The sequence below is a fragment of the Mesoplodon mirus genome, assembly GCF_964341445.2.
Source record: "Mesoplodon mirus genome assembly, chromosome: 8".
Taxonomy (NCBI): Eukaryota; Metazoa; Chordata; class Mammalia; order Artiodactyla; family Ziphiidae; genus Mesoplodon; species Mesoplodon mirus.
In genome coordinates, this window is record NC_138984.1 from 19,272,999 (window position 1) to 19,290,349 (window position 17,351).

The window sequence follows — 17,351 nt, forward strand, 5'->3', positions numbered from 1 at the left end:
TCCTGTTCTGTTTCATAGGAAGCCCACTACTTCCCTCTGCTTTCTTCTGCGCAGTTGCTAATGCCATCTTGCTGCCTTGTCCTCACCCACTTGTATTTTGGGCTTCGTGGGGATACCTTAGCACCTAATTTTGCTGTAAACATTATCCATGGGTTTTTAGTTTTGCTATCTAAAAAAATATGCCACAATGTTTCACAGAATTCCAATGTTTTATATCTTGGAATTCCAATGTTTTACATCTTCTTGTGGATAGTGGTTGAGTGTGTTAACTTTGTACAAATTCATTGAGCAGTGCCCTTCATATTTGTGCACTCTGCTGTATGTATATTATAAACCAATAGAAAGTTTATTCCTGTATTAGGGTTCTCCAGAGAAACAAAACTAATAGGATGTGTAGATAGATAGAGAGTTGGGAGGGGGGATTTATCTTAAGGAATTGGCTCATTTATCTTAAGGAAAGAGTGATTATGGAGACTGGCAAGTCCAAAGTCTCTGGGGGTAGGTTGGCAAGCTGGAGACCCAGGGAAGAGCTGATGTTGCAGTTCAGTTCTGAAGGCCATCTTAAACTTAACCATACAGCCCCTAAAAAGAACCTCAATTTGAATTTATAGATGAGACTCAAAGATGCTAAGTAACTTGCCCAAGGTCACAGCTACAGAGTAGTGGATCCAGGAGCAGAACTTAGCTCTCTCTGAGGCCAGAGTCCATGCTCTTTCCACTACACCAGGAGAAAGGTGTTCTAATGGAGTCCGGTCCAATCTTCGTAGCTACTTTGCAGGTCCAAGATACCAGCCTCCTTGATGGGGGCTGCAATAGCTTCTGACTGTTCTCACTGCTTTTACCTTCCACACAGCAGCCAGAGTGACCATTTCAAGAGGGAAATCTGATTCTGTCACCTAGAACACTTCAGTGGTGTATCACTGTCTTAGTCCTTTCAGGCTGCCATAACAAAAATACCATAGACTGGTGGCTTAAATAACAAATATTTATTTCTCACAGTTCTGGAGGCTGGGAAGTCCAAAACCAAGGTGCTGGCAGATTCAGTGTCTGCTGCAAGCCCCCTTCCTAGATCACAGATGACCGTCTTCTCACTGTGTCCTCACATGGTAGAAGGGGCAAGAGAGCTCTCTGGAGCCTCTTTTATAAAGACACTAATCCCATTCATGAGAGCTCCACCCTCATGACCTAATCACCTCCCAAAGGTCCAACCTCCTAATACCACTTGGGGTTAGGATTTCACCATATGAACTTTGAGGGGGCACAAACATTCAGTCTGTAACAGTCACTAAGAATATAGGTGTAACTTCTACGATAAAGACCAAAAAATATAGTTTACACAGGTTAGAAATTTATTAACTTGTCATATATAGTCTGAGTTTAACAGTCTGGGGCTGCTAGGGCTGCTCCATGGTGATGGGGAGCCAGTTTCCCTCTATCTTGTTGCTTTGCCATCCTCAGCATATGGTTTCCACCTCATGGTCTAGGATGACTCCTCCAGCCTGGACCATCATGTCTGTACACCAGCCAGTGAGAAGAAAATAGGAGCAAATGGAAGCCTGTCCTTCTGCTCACAACCCACTGGTCAGAACTTGGTCACATGGGCAAATCTATATGCAAAGGAGTCTGGAAACTAATCGTTAACTGGGTAACCAAAACTCTGGGATTTGAATGTACTGAGCCACAGCTCTGGGACTTGAATACTAAAAGAACAGAGGGGAAAATGGATATTGGGGAACAACTAATACTCTGTACTACAAATGGTTTTCCATCACTCTTACAAAAATACTTTACATGTCTCTTGGTTTTGCCTTTCCAGGCTTCAGCGTCACCTCCCAGCACATCCCCTCACTCTCTGCCCTCCAACCACACTGGCCTTCCAATTCCTCGAGTGTTCTATGCTACCCCCAACCCCAGAGCCTTTGCAGGAACTATTCCTTCTGCTGGAATGCTTTTCTCCGACATCACCTAATTAACTCTCACTCATTCTTCAGATGTCAGCTCAAGTGTCATTTCCTCAGGTAGGCCTTCTCTGATCCCATTCTAATACAGGTATCTTTCTTAACCACTCTTATCCACCACGAACACTTCCTTTACAATACTTAGCTCAGTTGTAATTGTACACCTATTTGATAATTATTCAACTAATTGCCAACTCCTCCTCTAGACTATAAGTCAATAAATGCAAGGCCATTTCAGTTTTGCTCACTGGTGTATCTCTAGTACCTAGCAGAGTGCCAGGGACAAATAACTTTCTTGAAAGAACAGATAAGTGAGTGACAGTGAGTCCTCAAAATTGTCTGGAAGATACTGACAGGACAGTTTCAGCTGTGTGGACAAGTTCTCAGACCACATGATGCTTGATCCAGAGACTTCTCAGCTCTATAGTCACTATGGCAGGTCAGGATTATCTGGGTCCTCCTGTGGGCGGAGAATGGCTAGGTTTGATTCTAGCATCCAGTGTATTGCCCTCTTGCCCCTGACTACAAATAGATTCTATCAGGCTTTTAGCGTTCTTGCTTTGATGAGGTTGTATTTTAAAAGAAGGCAAGTTGAATTCTGCCAGATTGCATCTCTGCACAGAAATCCCCACAGCTGCATCATGTGAATGACTGGCTGCTCTAAGATACAGAGCTCAGGATACCCAGAGGGAAGAAGCACTTGGGGATGCCCACTGGAGTTAAAATGGAGTCAACTGGAGAATTTCTGCAAGTCAAAGATTTAACTCCCTCTTCTGCATTATTCCTGGTCCAAACACAAAGACCTCTGCAGACCTCAGGTCTGTGTCTGTATGCTTTTGGCTACAAGTCACAGAAGACTCCTTCTCAGCTGACCTTTCTTGTCACCTATAACAAGGAGTCCGGAGGCAGGGCAGCCCAGGGTTCTTTAATTCAACCGCTGGAACACTCCATGGAAGACCTGAATTCTCTCCATCCCCATTTTATATAAATGGTCTGCCCCTTGCTTTTTTTTATTTGACAATGTATCATTCCAAACAGGACTATAAAGAGCTACCTTATTCTTTGCTTTCTTTTTAAACTGAATAGTATCCCATTTTAAAGAGATACCATAATTTATTTAACCAGTCCCCTCTTGATGAACATTTAATTTGTATTCAGTCTTCTGCTATAACAAACGAGATGCGACGGATACTCGTGCATAAGTTATTTCATGTGCCCGTGAGTGCATCTGAAGATAAATTCCTAGAAGTGAAACTGCTTGGTCACAAGATATATGCAGCATTTGTAATTTTATAGATATTGACAATCTGCTTTTCATGTGGGCTGTACCAACTTACAGTGCCCTCCCCAAATAATGTACAGCAGTGCTTTAAGTCTTTTTGATACTTTAGCTTAAACATAGAGTGGAAAAACTATGGTGGACGCCTGAACGGTTTCTGCACAGAGAAACAGTCAGTGGGTTGCTTATCAACTCAGTTATTTTAACTGGTAGCAACACAAGCCTCAATCCTCCTTTTCAATAAATCATTAACCCTGTGGACTACCCCACCCCACCACTGTCTGAGGGATCCAGGCTGTCCGTGTGCAGTCCATATTTCAGAACTTAGCACTGTAACTTCATCATTCTACCCACAAATGACTCCTCCCTGGATGTCTTTTCTCTCCATCTCCACCTGGCCATCTCCTAGCCTCCCTTAGACCCAGTTAAGATGTCTTCTCCTCCATTAAACATTATCTGACACCCCCCAGGCAGAATTAGTCACTCTTCTCTGCTCCTACAGAATTTTGTTCACACCTCAATCATAGCACGAATCATCTGTAATATAATTATCCGCCTACCTGTCTGTCTCCCACACTGCGCTTCCCAAGGACAGAAACCTCATCTTCTTCATCTTTGGGCCAGCGCCTCCGCACATGGTGGCTGGCACATTAATAGTTCACAGTAAAGGCTTACTGAAATGAAATTAGGTAAGGGCACAGTTTTTTAGTACCAGTAGCAAATGTAATGGTACTTCTCTTTTTCCTTTTCTGGTGGTGTTGATCAGAGGGTCAAAAATTCAGATGCTTCTGAATATTTCTTTATTTCTTTTTATGTTTCTGAACTTTCCTCTTCTCCCTGAGCCTGTTCTGTTCTCTGCTATGTCCTCAGTGCCTAAAACAGTACCTGGGAGACAAGAGGCATTTCATAAATAAATTTTGAATAAATGGATACCTCTGATCAGAAGAAACATCTACAGTACAGCTAGGATTTTTTTACCTGTTTGATGTGGCCAGAGGGTATTTCTAAGTTTCCCAAAAGCCTCAAGCTTGGTGCCTCATGTGCCAGTTCTGTGTATCTGGGTATTATTTCACCTCAAATTAATGCATGTAAAAGTGCTTAGAACTATGTCAGGTACTTAGCGCACATCCGGTAAATGCTTTTTTTTTTTTTTTTTGGCCACACAGTTTGTGGGATCTTAGTTCCCCACCAGGGATTGAACCCGGGTCCTTGGCAGTGAAAGCACTGAGTTCTAACCACTGGACCACCAGGGAATGCCCCTATTTTTATTATTACTGCCACTGACTCAGGCGTGCTCCCATCAGTTCACCACCTGTGCTAGTCTCTTCATCTCTCTCCCAGCAGATAATGTGGCCTTGATCCCTGGAAAACATCTGAAGCAATTTACCAGCTATGTGACGCTGGGCCAGTTTCTTTCTTTCTTTCTTTTTTTTCCCTAATTTATGAGGCTTTTATTTTATTTTATTTTTTTTTTTTTTTTTTGTGGTACGCGGGCCTCTCACTGCTGTGGCCTCTCCTGTTGCGGAGCACAGGCTCAGCGGCCATGGCTCACGGGCCCAGCCGCTCCGCAGCATGTGGGATCATCCCAGACCAGGGCACGAACCCATGTCCCTTGCATCAGCAGGCAGACTCTCAACCACTGCGCCACCAGGGAAGCCCTGGGCCAGTTTCTTAATTAAGAAACTCTCAGATGCTCAATCTCTTCATTTGGACAACAAGCATTATATTAATATCTACCTCTCTGGATTGTTATGAAGATTAAATGAGACAAAAATGGACACTGCTTAGCACCATGCAGGGCTCAGAGTGAGCATTCAGCTACCATCATCACCATCAACAGCAGCAGCATCACAGATGCTGAAGGCTTTCCATCTCTTCTTTTTGAGGGGCTCATTCCCACAGCCCTTCTGGATGACTATAAACCTTTAGCTGGTTCTGGCATTTGGAGCATCACCAGGAGGCTTGTCTTGACCATGTGTGGATGAAGTCCCTGCTCTTCCCTTGATGCCCTCCTGCCTGCATTGTTTGAAGATATTTATTTCACTCTCACAAAAATGTTTTGCTCTGACCCATTCCTGAGAGCTGCAAGTAGGCCATAGGAACTTCAAATCACAGAATACAGAGCCACCCACTCTTCCTGACCATATCCTGCCTGATGTCCAGTATTTGTCTGACACTTCACCCTGCCATGTAGGCCAATTTTGATGAGTCCTATTTCCCACAGACTCACTTGTGACTTTGCCCTGTAAACTTTCAGTGAACATGAGGTCACCTCTGACCCAGAGGTCATCGTTTCGCCTTCTCCTGAGGACCTTCATCTAAAGAGGCAACAATACACTGTCCTTACTAATCCAGTTTTGTGCATGTTACTGTTTTATGGAACAAAACAATATATGGTAGAGGAATACCAAGGTAAGAAATTATAAGGATAATTATAGAGACTAGAAGATAGAACTAACACAGAAGACAGGCAGAGGTTGTCTCTGTGGAGGAGGAAGGGGAATGTAACTGTGGAAGGGCCCACAGGGAGCATATGGAACCCTGAGAATGTTCTGTTTCTTAACCTAAATAGTGCATACATGAATGTTCATCGGATGATTAATCTTTAAACGACACATATTCATGTAATACGTTTATGTGTATGTGATATATTTCTTGATTTTTTGAAAAAAGGAAAACATTTGAAAGAGGAAGGAAGGAAGGAAGGAAAGGAGGGAGGGAGGGAGGAGGAAAAGAAGGAAGGAAAGAAAGAAGGGAGGGAAGGAGGGAGGGAGGGAGGGAGGGAAGAAAGGTGGGAGGAAGGAAGCTGGATCTGTTCATAGGAAAGAACATGTCAATATCAAATCCCCATGTTTGGCTGATCCTATTCAGCATCCAGGAGGATCATTTCAACAATTAATCTGTGGATCAGTTTTAAAAAATTTTTGAACTGTGCATTTAATCCAAAATCAAACATTCTAAGCTTCTTTCCTCAGAACATCTTCCAGACCAAGATGTATCTCATGGTTTTAGGGGACAGAATTTCTTAGGGAATCTTGACTTTATAGGTGTTCCTGCAGCAAAGGTGGGACAACCACTCTCCAGGCCAGAATACAAATCAACTCTTCAGTTTTCGTCTTAAAATGAACTGTTTCCCATCCCCCAAACTAACTCTGTCACCTTCAGTACTCATATCTCAAACAAAAGACACTCTTACTCACCAGAACATAAGATACCGCTCACTCAGCACCAGGGTTCTCAATTTTGAATTATTTTCAAAAGCCTTGCTGGAATTTGTTTCCTGAACTGGCCAAGGCTTAGAATGCATGGTGTGGCCACAGCCCCTTCCTAAGACAGTTTCCTAAATATAGATCTCCACACTGTTACCACTTTATGACCTTGTCCTCCACTCTACACCAACCACAGCTATTAGCCCAGGATTGGGCACCTACCTTATGATAGATTATCTAGAAGTGAGCCAGTGGCCTGTGCACATTTATTAAATAGGCAAATAAAGAAAGAATGATGACCATGATGTGACCTGGCATAAGAGTTTTGCCAAGAGAATTGACGCTGTCTAAACGAACCAATCAGATCACTCTCTTGTGGAGCTGAAACTGAGAGGCAGGAGTCGGAAGTTGATGACAGGTTGAGGAACTGAGTGAACACAAAAAGAGGGGGCAAGTGCAGAGGTTTTGAGGCCACAAAGAAGCAGAAGCTATGAGTTAGCAAAATCAATGAACAAGCAAATGATATTCAGAGAAGAGGTTGAGGTGCTGGCCGCCAGCAGGAAGAGTAGGAGAATCAAAGAAAGAAACAAGCTGAGTCCCCATGATGGCAGGGAACTGAAGCACTTATGATGTTGTGGGCATGATAACCCTTGTGACCCAGTCACAGTTTACTTAAGGTTCTAAATCACCTTCTAGTTCTCAAATTATGCCCCAGGCTACATAAAGATTAACTGTTCTTGGTTTCTTATAAAATATTTATTGAATTTCTTGCCACATGTAGATGATGTAGATGATGATATTAGAATAAAGTGATATCATCAGAATAAATCTATAGTGAGGAGGGTGTCTCCATCCCTTGCAATCAGAGGAGCCTAACTAGCACAAGATTTGAGAAGGATCATCTGAAGGATATGCTTGTCATTCATTCATTCAAAAATTGTCTTGTACTGTACTAAGCACTGTACTAGGTGCGGGAATCCCTAAAGTATCCTCTGTAAGTCTGGTGTAGAGGATAGATAACAGTTAGAGCACAGTGTGATAACTGATACAACAGAGGTTCACCCAAGATGCAAGGGTGGAGGTAGGGTCCCAGAAAACTTGTCAATATGAGCTGAGACTCAAAGGGACTTTTAGCCATAAAAACAAGGAGGATGTTGAGGATAGGCAGAAGGAACAGCATAAACAAAGGCACAGAGATCTGAAATGGCTGGTTGTGTTTAGGGAATTGTGAATACATGATTTTTTACACTAAGCAGAAGGAGCTAGAATTGAGGGAAAGATTAAGAACCCAGGAAAGAAACTCTGTTTCAGGCTATGATGAAGTAGCTAGTACCAGAATAACTCTCTCACTGAAAACAAATATTAAAGCTAGATAAAACACATACCATAGCTGTTTGATGACATCAAAGAACAACCAAGGCAACCAGGACCTCGAGAACCAAGTCACCAGAGAGAAGGGAAATGTAGAAAGAATGAAAAGCAGAAAAAAGGGTAAATTTGTAGGTAAATTTCATTGAATAATGACTGTTCAGAACAATAAATGTCATCTATTGTGAGGTTTACAATATATTAGAATAAACAATAGTATGAAAGCCAGGAGGGTGCTAAACAGAATTAAAGTGTTGTAAGGCCCTTGAATTGTCTAGAGAAAGGTAAAAGTACTAATTTAAAGGAGACTTTGTTAAGTCAAGGATGTATGCTGTAATATCTAGGGTAACAAAATAATAATAATAATAGTAAATGTGTAACTAACAAGTTATAGAGGAAGGAAACAGAATAATAAAAAAATACTGATCAATACAAAAGAAGGCAAGAAAAAGATAAAAAGAAACAAAAAACAGTCTGTGACCCATTTTGAGTTAACTTTTGTGAAGGTGGAAGGTCTTTGTCTAGACCCATTTTTTTTAGCACGTGGATTGTCCAGTTGTTCCAGCACCATTTGCTGAAAGACTGTCTTTCCTCCATCGTATTGCTCTTGCTCTGTTGTCAAAGATCAGCTGACTGCATTGATGTGGGTCTATGTCAGCTCTGTCCATTCTGTTCCATTGATCTATTTGTCTGTCCTATCACTGCTACCACATTGTCTTGATTGCTTTAGCTTTAGAGTAGGTCTTGAAGCTGGGTAGTGTCAGTCCTCCAACTTCACACGCTTCTTCAAGATTGTGTTGGTTATTCTGAGATTTCTTTTTTGACCCGTGTGTTATTTAAAAGTGTATTGTTTAATCTTCAAGTATTTGGGGATTTTCCAACTATCTTTCTGTTATTGATTTCTAGTTTAATTCCACTGTATGATTTCTATTCTTTTAAATCTGTTAAGGTGTATTTTATGGCCCAGAATGTGGTCTATCTTAGTGAATGTTCCATGTAAGATTGAGAAAAATGTGCCTTGTGCTGTTGTTGGATGAAGAAGTCCATGAGATGTCCATCATATCCAGTTATTTGATGGTGTTGTTGAGTTCAACTGTATCCTTACTGATTTCTCTGCCTGCTTGATCAATCCATTTCCAATAGAGGGGTAGAAGTCTCTAACCATAATAGTGGATTCATCTTCTTTTCCTTGCAGTTCTATCAGTTTTTGCCTCATGTATTTTGACACTCTGTTGTTAGGTGCATACACATTAAGGATTATTATGTCTTCTTAGAGAATTGACTCCTTTATCATTGTGTAATACCCCTCTTTATCCCTGATAACCTTCTCTGCTCTGAAGTCTGCCCTATCTGAAATTAATGTAGCTATTCCTACTTTCTTTCTTTTTTTTTTAGGGTTTTGTTTTTTAAGCTACTAGTGCTCAAGCTGTTTGGTTTGGGTTTGTTTTTTTTCTGAATTTATTTATTTATTTATTTATTTATTTTTGGCTGTGTTGGGTCTTTGTTGCTGCGCACGGGCTTTCTCTAGTTGTGGCGAGCAGGGGCTACTCTTCCTTTCAGGGCACAGGCTTCTCATTGCAGTGGCTTCTCTTGCTGTGGAGCACGGGCTCTAGGCAAGGGGGTTTCAGTGGTTGTGGCTCACGGGCTCTAGAACGCAGGCTCAGTAGTTGTGGTGCACGATGGGCTTAGCTGCTCTGTGGCATGTGGGATCTTCCCAGACCAGGTCTCAAACCCATGTCCCCAGCAATGGCAAGCTGATTCTTAACCATTGTGCCACCAGGGAAGTCCCCCTACTTTCTTTTGGTTATTGTTAGCATGGTACATCTTTCTCCATCCATTTACTTTTAATTTATATGTGTCTTTGTATTTAAAGTGTGTATCTTGTAGACAACATATAGTTGGCTCTTGTTTTTTTATCCACTCTGACAATCTGTTTTTTTAATTGGTGCATTTAGAGCTTTGATGTCCAAAATGATTACTATTGATATAGTTGGGTTAATGTTTGTGATATATGTTACTGTTTTCTATTTGTCAGCCTTATTCTTTGTCCCTACTTTTTGTCTTCCACTATTTTTCTGCCTTTTGTGGTTTTGAGCATTTTATTATTCCATTTTCTCTCCTTTCTTAGTATATCAACTATACTTTTTTTGTTTGTTTGTTTGTTTGTGGTATGTGGGCCTCTCACCGTTGTGGCCTCTCCCATTGTGGAGCACAGGCTCCGGACGCGCAGGCTCAATGGCCATGGCTCACGGGCCCAGCCGCTCCGCGGCATGTGGGATCTTCCCGGACCAGGGCACAAACCCGTGTCCCCTGCATCGGCAGGCAGACTCTCAACCACTGTGCCACCAGGGAAGCCCCAACTATACTTTTTATAAAACTTTTTTTTCAGTGGTTGCCCTAGAGTTTGTAATATACATTTACAGCTAACCCAAGACCACTATCAAATAACATTATATCACTTCACAGGTAGTGTGAATACTGTATACTAACAAAATCATCCTAATTCCTCCCTCTGATCCCTTTATCATTGCTGACATTCATTTCACTTTTTTTCTAAGCATCCATAAGAATATATATATAGTCAAGTAATTGTTGCTATTACTATTTTAAACAAATTGTTATCTGATAGATCAACTGAGAATTTAAAAACTAAAAGTTTTTATTTTACCTATCCTTATTCCTTCTCCAGTGCTCTTCCTTTCTTTATGTAGATCTAAGTTGCTGCTATGTCATTTTCCTTCTCTCTCTGCGCTCTTAGCATACTAATCATAGTTGTTTTTAATTCCCAGCCTGATAAGTCCAACATCCCTGCCATATCTGAGTCTAGTTCTGATGCTTGCTCTGTGTCTTCAAACTGTGTTTTTTGTCTTTTAATATGACTTGTGATTTTTTTCTTGGTTGTCAGGCATGATGTACTGGGTAAAAGAAACTGTTGTAAATAGCCTTTAGTAATATGGTGTAAGGTATAGGGGGAGGGAAAGCATTTTACAGTCCTATGATTAGGTCTCAGTCTTTTAGTGAGTCTGTGACTCTGGACTGTGATCTTCACACATGCTTCTTTTCTCATACTCCTTTACCCTCTTAGGTGGAACAGAATGGCTAGACGGGGGCTGGAGTTCAGTATTTCCTTTCTCACAATTGGAAGGCTAGAGCCAGCCTTCCCTCAGGTCAGTTAGGCTCTGATAAAACCCCAGCAGGTTAAGCTCTGAGCTCTGGTTAAATAGTTTCTCTTGAGGACAGACCTTGTTAAAAAGAACAGAATGTTCTGGTATATTTCACAATGGTTCCTTTTCCCCCTCCCCTGCCAGAAGCACAGGGGGATTTTTCTCATGATTCACTTGAGAACCTGGCAGAACTACAGGAGGTAATACTCATAAAAAAGGTGGAGGCCTCTCAATGAATGAGTCCCCTCGGAGTTTTGTTTTGTTTTGTTTTGTTTTTTTGCGTTACACGGGCCTCTCACTGTTGTGGCCTCTCCCGTTGCGAAGCATAGGCTCCGGACGCGCAGGCTCAGCGGCCATGGCTCACGGGCCCAGCCGCTCCGCGGCATGTGGGATCTTCCCGGACCGGGGCACGAACCCGTGTCCCCTGCATCAGCAGGCGGACTCTCAACCACTGCGCCACCAGGGAAGCCCCCCCTCGGAGTTTTTAAGTCTCAGAATTGTCCATACTGAGCCTCCAGCAATTCATCAACTACAGTTCAGGTTTCCTACTCCAGCACTGGTTCCTGCAGAAGTTTCAGCTTGTGGTCTTCTGCTACAGTAAGCTGTGATTCTCTGCATTGGTCCTTCCAATTTGGGTGACAGTGGTTTGCCCTGTGACCTCACTTCTCTTACAGATCTAAGAAGGGTTGTTGACTTTTCAGTTTTTTTCAGCTTTTTATTTGTTGTTAGGACAGAGTAGTGACTTCTAGGCCCAGAAACTGGAAGTCGTTGTTTTTTATCACGGACTTCTAGCCTAATTTGCAGAGATTTCAATCCTGTAAAATATGCTGAGATTTCCTTTATGGCCCAACTTAAAACAAGAATTAAAAGAATCAAATTGTGTCCAAGTAACTTAACTGTATCCCAGAACAAAGTTCAAACACAAATGAATAGAAAATAAGACAGTACCCAACAAAGTAAAATTCACAATGTTTGGCACCCCATCAAAGATTAGCTGACTTACAAAGAAGCAGAAAAATACCACCTGTAAGGAGGAGAAAAATCAATCAATCGAACCAACCTACAACTGAGACAGATGTTAGGATTAGCAGACAAGGACATCAAAACAGGTATTATAGCTATATTCCATATGTTCAGAAATAGAGTAGATACATGGAAGATAGTTTTTAAAAGAACTAAATCAATCATCTAGAGATGAAACTACAATGTGTGGGATGAATAATACACTGAAAGGAATTAGTGACAGATTAGACTGCAGAAGAAAAGACTAGTGAACTTGAAGACATAGACTGTGGTAAGTTTAAGATGTATACTATAAACCCTACACAGTCACTAAAAAAACAAAGAATTATAGCTAAAAAACCAATGAAGCAAATAAAGTGGAATAAAAAAAGTACTCAATCCAAAAGATGGCAGAAAAGGAGGAAAAGGGAACAAAGAACAGATAGGACAAATAGAAAACAACAGCAAGCAAGGTGATAACCAACCTAACCATATTAAAAATCACATTAGGGCTTCCCTGGTGGCGCAGTGGTTGGGAGTCCGCCTGCCGATGCAGGGGACATGGGTTTGTGCCCTGGTCTGGGAGGATCCCGCATGCCGCGGAGCGGCTAGGCCCGTGAGCCATGGCTGCTGAGCCTGCACGTCCGGAGCCTGTGCTCCGCAATGGGAGAGGCCACAACAGTGAGAGGTCCACGTACCGCAAAAAAAAAAAATCACATTAAATGTAATTGAATTAATTAAATGACAGAGATTGTCAATTTGGATTACAAAAGAAAAAGACCCAACTATTTGCCTCCTAAAATAAATATACTTTAAATATAAAGACGTGAATAGGTAAAAGTAAAAGTATAGAAAAAAGCATACCATGCTGGTACTAAAAGAAAGCCAGAGTGGCTATAATAATATCAAAGTAGATTTCAGAGAAAAAACATAACCAAGAATAAAGAAGGTAATTTATAATGATAAAAGGGTCAAGTCATCAAAAGAACATAACAATCCTAAGTGTTTATGAACCTAAAAACAGAGCTCCAAGATTCACAATGCAAAAACTGATAGAATTGTAAGGAGTAATCAACAATTATACTCAGATTTCAGTATCCTTTTGCCAATAATTTACGGAACAAGTTAACAGAAATTCATAAGGATATAGAAGATATGAAGAGCACTATCAACAAACTAGACCTAATTGACATTTATAGAACAATCCACTCAACAAAAAGCATACACATTTTTTTCAGTGGGACACGCAGGTTTGCAGCTGAGGAGAACCATCTAGGTAGGAAACAGAATTGAGAGTCATTAGCTTTCAACTTGTAATTAAAGTCTTGGAAGCAGAGGCAAAGAGAGTGTGAAGGGTGAGAAGAGAGGAGGGCCTGTGACCACAGAATGGGTAAAGGAAGAGGAACCAGCAGAATAGTCCGAGGAGCAGCCAAGAAGTAGGAGAAACAGGAGAGTGGATGTTATCAAGACCACATGAAGAGTGTTTCACTCTTCATTCCATTTCAGGGAATGGTCCATAGAGTCAAGCCTACATTTTATTCATTCAACAACTCTGAGCACCTGCTACATAGCAGGCACTCTGCTGGGGTCAAAATGGGAAGAGAGAAAGCAGACTCAGACCCTACTCTCCTGGAGTTTACAGTCTAGAGGAAAAGACAATCAAATAAATCTCTCCAATAAATTTGTAATTACAAAGATGGTTTTTTGAGAGCATACATCAGAGGAATGCTATCTTCCCTGTGGAAGAAACATTTGAGCTAGGTCAAGATGGAAGATAAAATACCAAAAGCACAGCAACAAAAGAAAAAATAGATAAATTGGACTTCATCAAAATTAAAAACTTTTGTGCTTCAAAGAACACCAACAAGAAAGTGAAAAGGCCACCTGAGCAGAGGAGAAAATGCTGGCAAAACGTATAAAGGATAAAGGACTTCTTTCTAGATATAGAAGAACTCCTAAAACTCAATAACAAAAAGACAAATAATCCAACTGAAAAATGAACAGAGGATATGAATAGACACTTATCCAAAGAAAATATACAAATGGCTAATAAGCATGTGAAAGTAAGTTCAAAATCACTGGCATTACGGAAATGCAAACCAAAAGCATAATGAGATACCCCTTCACACCCAAAAGGATGGTTACGATAGTAATTTTTAAAATGGAAAATAACAAGTGTTGGTGAGTGTATTAGTTTCCTAAAGCTGCCATAACAAAGTACCATAAATTGAGTGGCTTAAGTAACAGAAATTTACTGTCCCACAGTTTTTGAGGTGTTAACAGATAAGCTGAGGCACATATAAAATGGGTGAAGGAACACGTGCAAAAGTTTTGTATCGGGAAAATAGCATGGCTCATTGGAGAAATGAAAGATCAGTGTGTGTGACTGGGACGACACTGGAGAGGACTGGGTCTGACCATGCAGGTTGGAGATTTGGGTCTTATCCTAAAAGCAAAGGGGAGCCACTGAAAGATTTTAAGTAGAGGTGGATAGGACTTACATTTGAAAAGAGCATTGGTAGCAAAGGAGAGTCAATTAAGATTAAGACTGAAAAGTTAGATTTAGCAACAAAGAAGTTAGTGACCTTGGACAAAATCAGTCCAGGTGAAGAGACAGGATGACTAATTTGGGGAATTGGAAAGGAAGTGGAGTCGGCAAAATTATACTACACTTGGTAAAGCCTCTCCCTATTCCAGTCTCCAGGGAAACAGACCAAAAATATACTTGGCTTGAGAAACAACAAAAGACATGTTTGCATGCATATTCACTCACAGCCGGTTCACCAGCTGATTCTGTTTCTGTTCAAGAATTCCAAACTTACCCTGACACAGAAGGAGGACCCGTGGCTGCAGTTCTTCTGATGGTTCTCTCTCACCAGATTCTGGCCTTCTTTCATCGCTGGCGGGGGTGGATGAGGGCTGCCACCATCGGAGATTTGGAGACACTTCAGAAACACAACGTTTTCCCTTTTATCTTTACTGGGCCTCTCAGTAAAGATAACTCTGAACTCTTAACTCTGCACAACCCAGAACCCAAAGGCAGGCCAAGTAGACACACTCAAGCCCTACTCACGGGAAGACCCTACTTAAAAATGCCCCAAGATGCCCTAGCTACTTCAGTGCTCCCAGATGGGAAAGTCCCAGTGGAGAGAGGCAGCTGTCTTAACAGATGTGGGTTAAAATATCTTAGTTTTGCTAGTTTTATAAAAACATCATCTTGTAAACACGTTGCTAAGATCCCTTCCATGGCCATAGACTGGCCCTGGGTAAGTGGGCGTCCAGAAAGTGAAGTTTGGTTAGTGTCAGAGCAAACCACCTCTGCTGCCACGAAGGCTCCTTAAAAGGCTGAGCCAAAGGGTGGGAACTTTATCCACATTTGGAGGGAGGTGCAGCGGCCCGGGCTGAGCTCTGGGGAGACAAGAAGGGGCTTCGTCAACAGTGGCTCACGGAGCGTGGCCGACCCCGGGTAGCAGCTGCCCAATGAACGAAGCTGTGGCCACTCCCGGCCTAATCCCACGCCGAGGTCTCCGCTGACCTAACGTCCCGCTCCTGCGGCGCTCGATCGATTCCCAGAAGGAACAGCGACCTCCAACCCACTCTCCCCTCCCGCAGGTTTCAAAAGGAGCGCGTTCCCTCGAGCCCGCCTCCTCACTTCCGGCCTGGAAACCCGTTAGTCCCGCCAGGTGTCGCGATATTGCTTCTTCTTGCCGGCCGAGCCGACCCGGATAGTAGCCGTGGCGGGTCTGCAGGCGGTGACCCTTTTTGAGTGTCCTTTGGGATATAGGCTCTTCGCCCGGCCCGTTTTCTACCAGCACGAACGGGTCTGTAAAGGCCACCGGGCCCTAATGGTTCAGATAACGGGCATCAGGGATTCGCCTTCCACCCCGTGCCCATGCCTGACTGTGGCCCTGGGCGAGTTTTGCAAAAATATTAATGACTGCCTGTTCTAGGCGTTCACTAGAATGTGATTTTTACCCTCATTATACAGATGAGGAAACTGAGGCTTAAAAGTGAAGGAACCTGCCGAGGGTCACAGAAGAGGATGCGACCAAAATTCGAACCCAGTCTGACTCCAGCTCTAAAGCCTCGTGGCAGAACAATTTGTGAACAGGTCACTCCTCCCCCTAGATTCCTAGAGGAGAGCGTGGCTCAGTGAAAAGTGTCCCAGCTTTGGGTTCACACCGACTCAGGTTCATATGAAACTCTAGACACTTTCTTGCTATGTGACCTTGAGCAACTTGCTTAACCTTTCTGAGACTCTTTCACCGATAGATGCGGGTAATGATACTTCATGGGATTATTGTGAGTGGTCTGTATGTTCAGGGCCTACTCCAAAGTAAGCACTCAATAGGTGGAAGCTACTGCTATTAATAATTTTTTATTCCCTTACATGTTGTACAGTGTTCAATGTTTAGGAGATAATAAATAAACCATAAGTGAAAGAGTGAATGAATAGAGGGAGATAAGTCTGGCCAAGTACCAGGTGGTCCTTGCCTCCAGCTCACTAATCTCTTACCCCCTTAGCTGATGTGGCTGCCCTTCAAAGGGCCTGAAGTGGGAAATGACTGCTTATCTTCCACACAGGTGTGTGTGTGTGTGTGTGTGTGTGTTTTAACTTGTTATTGAAGTAAGATACAGAAAAGCACACAAATCTTAAGTGCACTCAAGTTTTTATAAAATGAGCATGCTGGTGTAACCAGCCCCTTGATGAAGAAGCAAAACATTACCAGCTCTCAGAATCCCCCTCATGTTTCCTTCTAGTCACTACTTCCCCTGCAGGGGTAACCACTATTCTGCCTTCCAGCAGAAATTAGTTTTCCCTGTTTTTGCACAGGATGCAACTGGAATCATAGAGTGGACCCCTGTGCCCATGACCTCCTGGCATGCCTCTCCCTCTCTGAGGTAGAACATGATATTCTGCTGCTGCTTCTTCTCAAAAGGGTTCCGATGGTAGAGATATGTGTGCCCCTGGTAGCCCCTGTCTTTGCCATTTTACCCCAGATCTTTCCTTCACAAGGAGGGCCCTGGGGGAGTGGGAGATGGGGATGCACTGAGCCACAAGATGGTCGTATGCAGCCTCACACCATTCCAAATAACAGTCTTCCTTCTTCTCTGTTCAATGCACCCTTTCCCCCCCTCCACCGAAACCCCTTTCTCACTCAGGGTGATGCGCTCTCGGAACTTCTCCTGTTCTTCCCGGTGATATGGGGTCCACCACAGTCCCTGGCCCACTAGACATGTCTGTTCATCCCCAAACCCAAATTGTGGGCATGGTTTCGTTCTCTTCCAAAGGATTCCTGATGTCATATAGGTTAAGGGACCTGGCTTAAGGGTTCTGGGTGTTCTGTCTCAAGGGGGCAGTGTTGCCTAA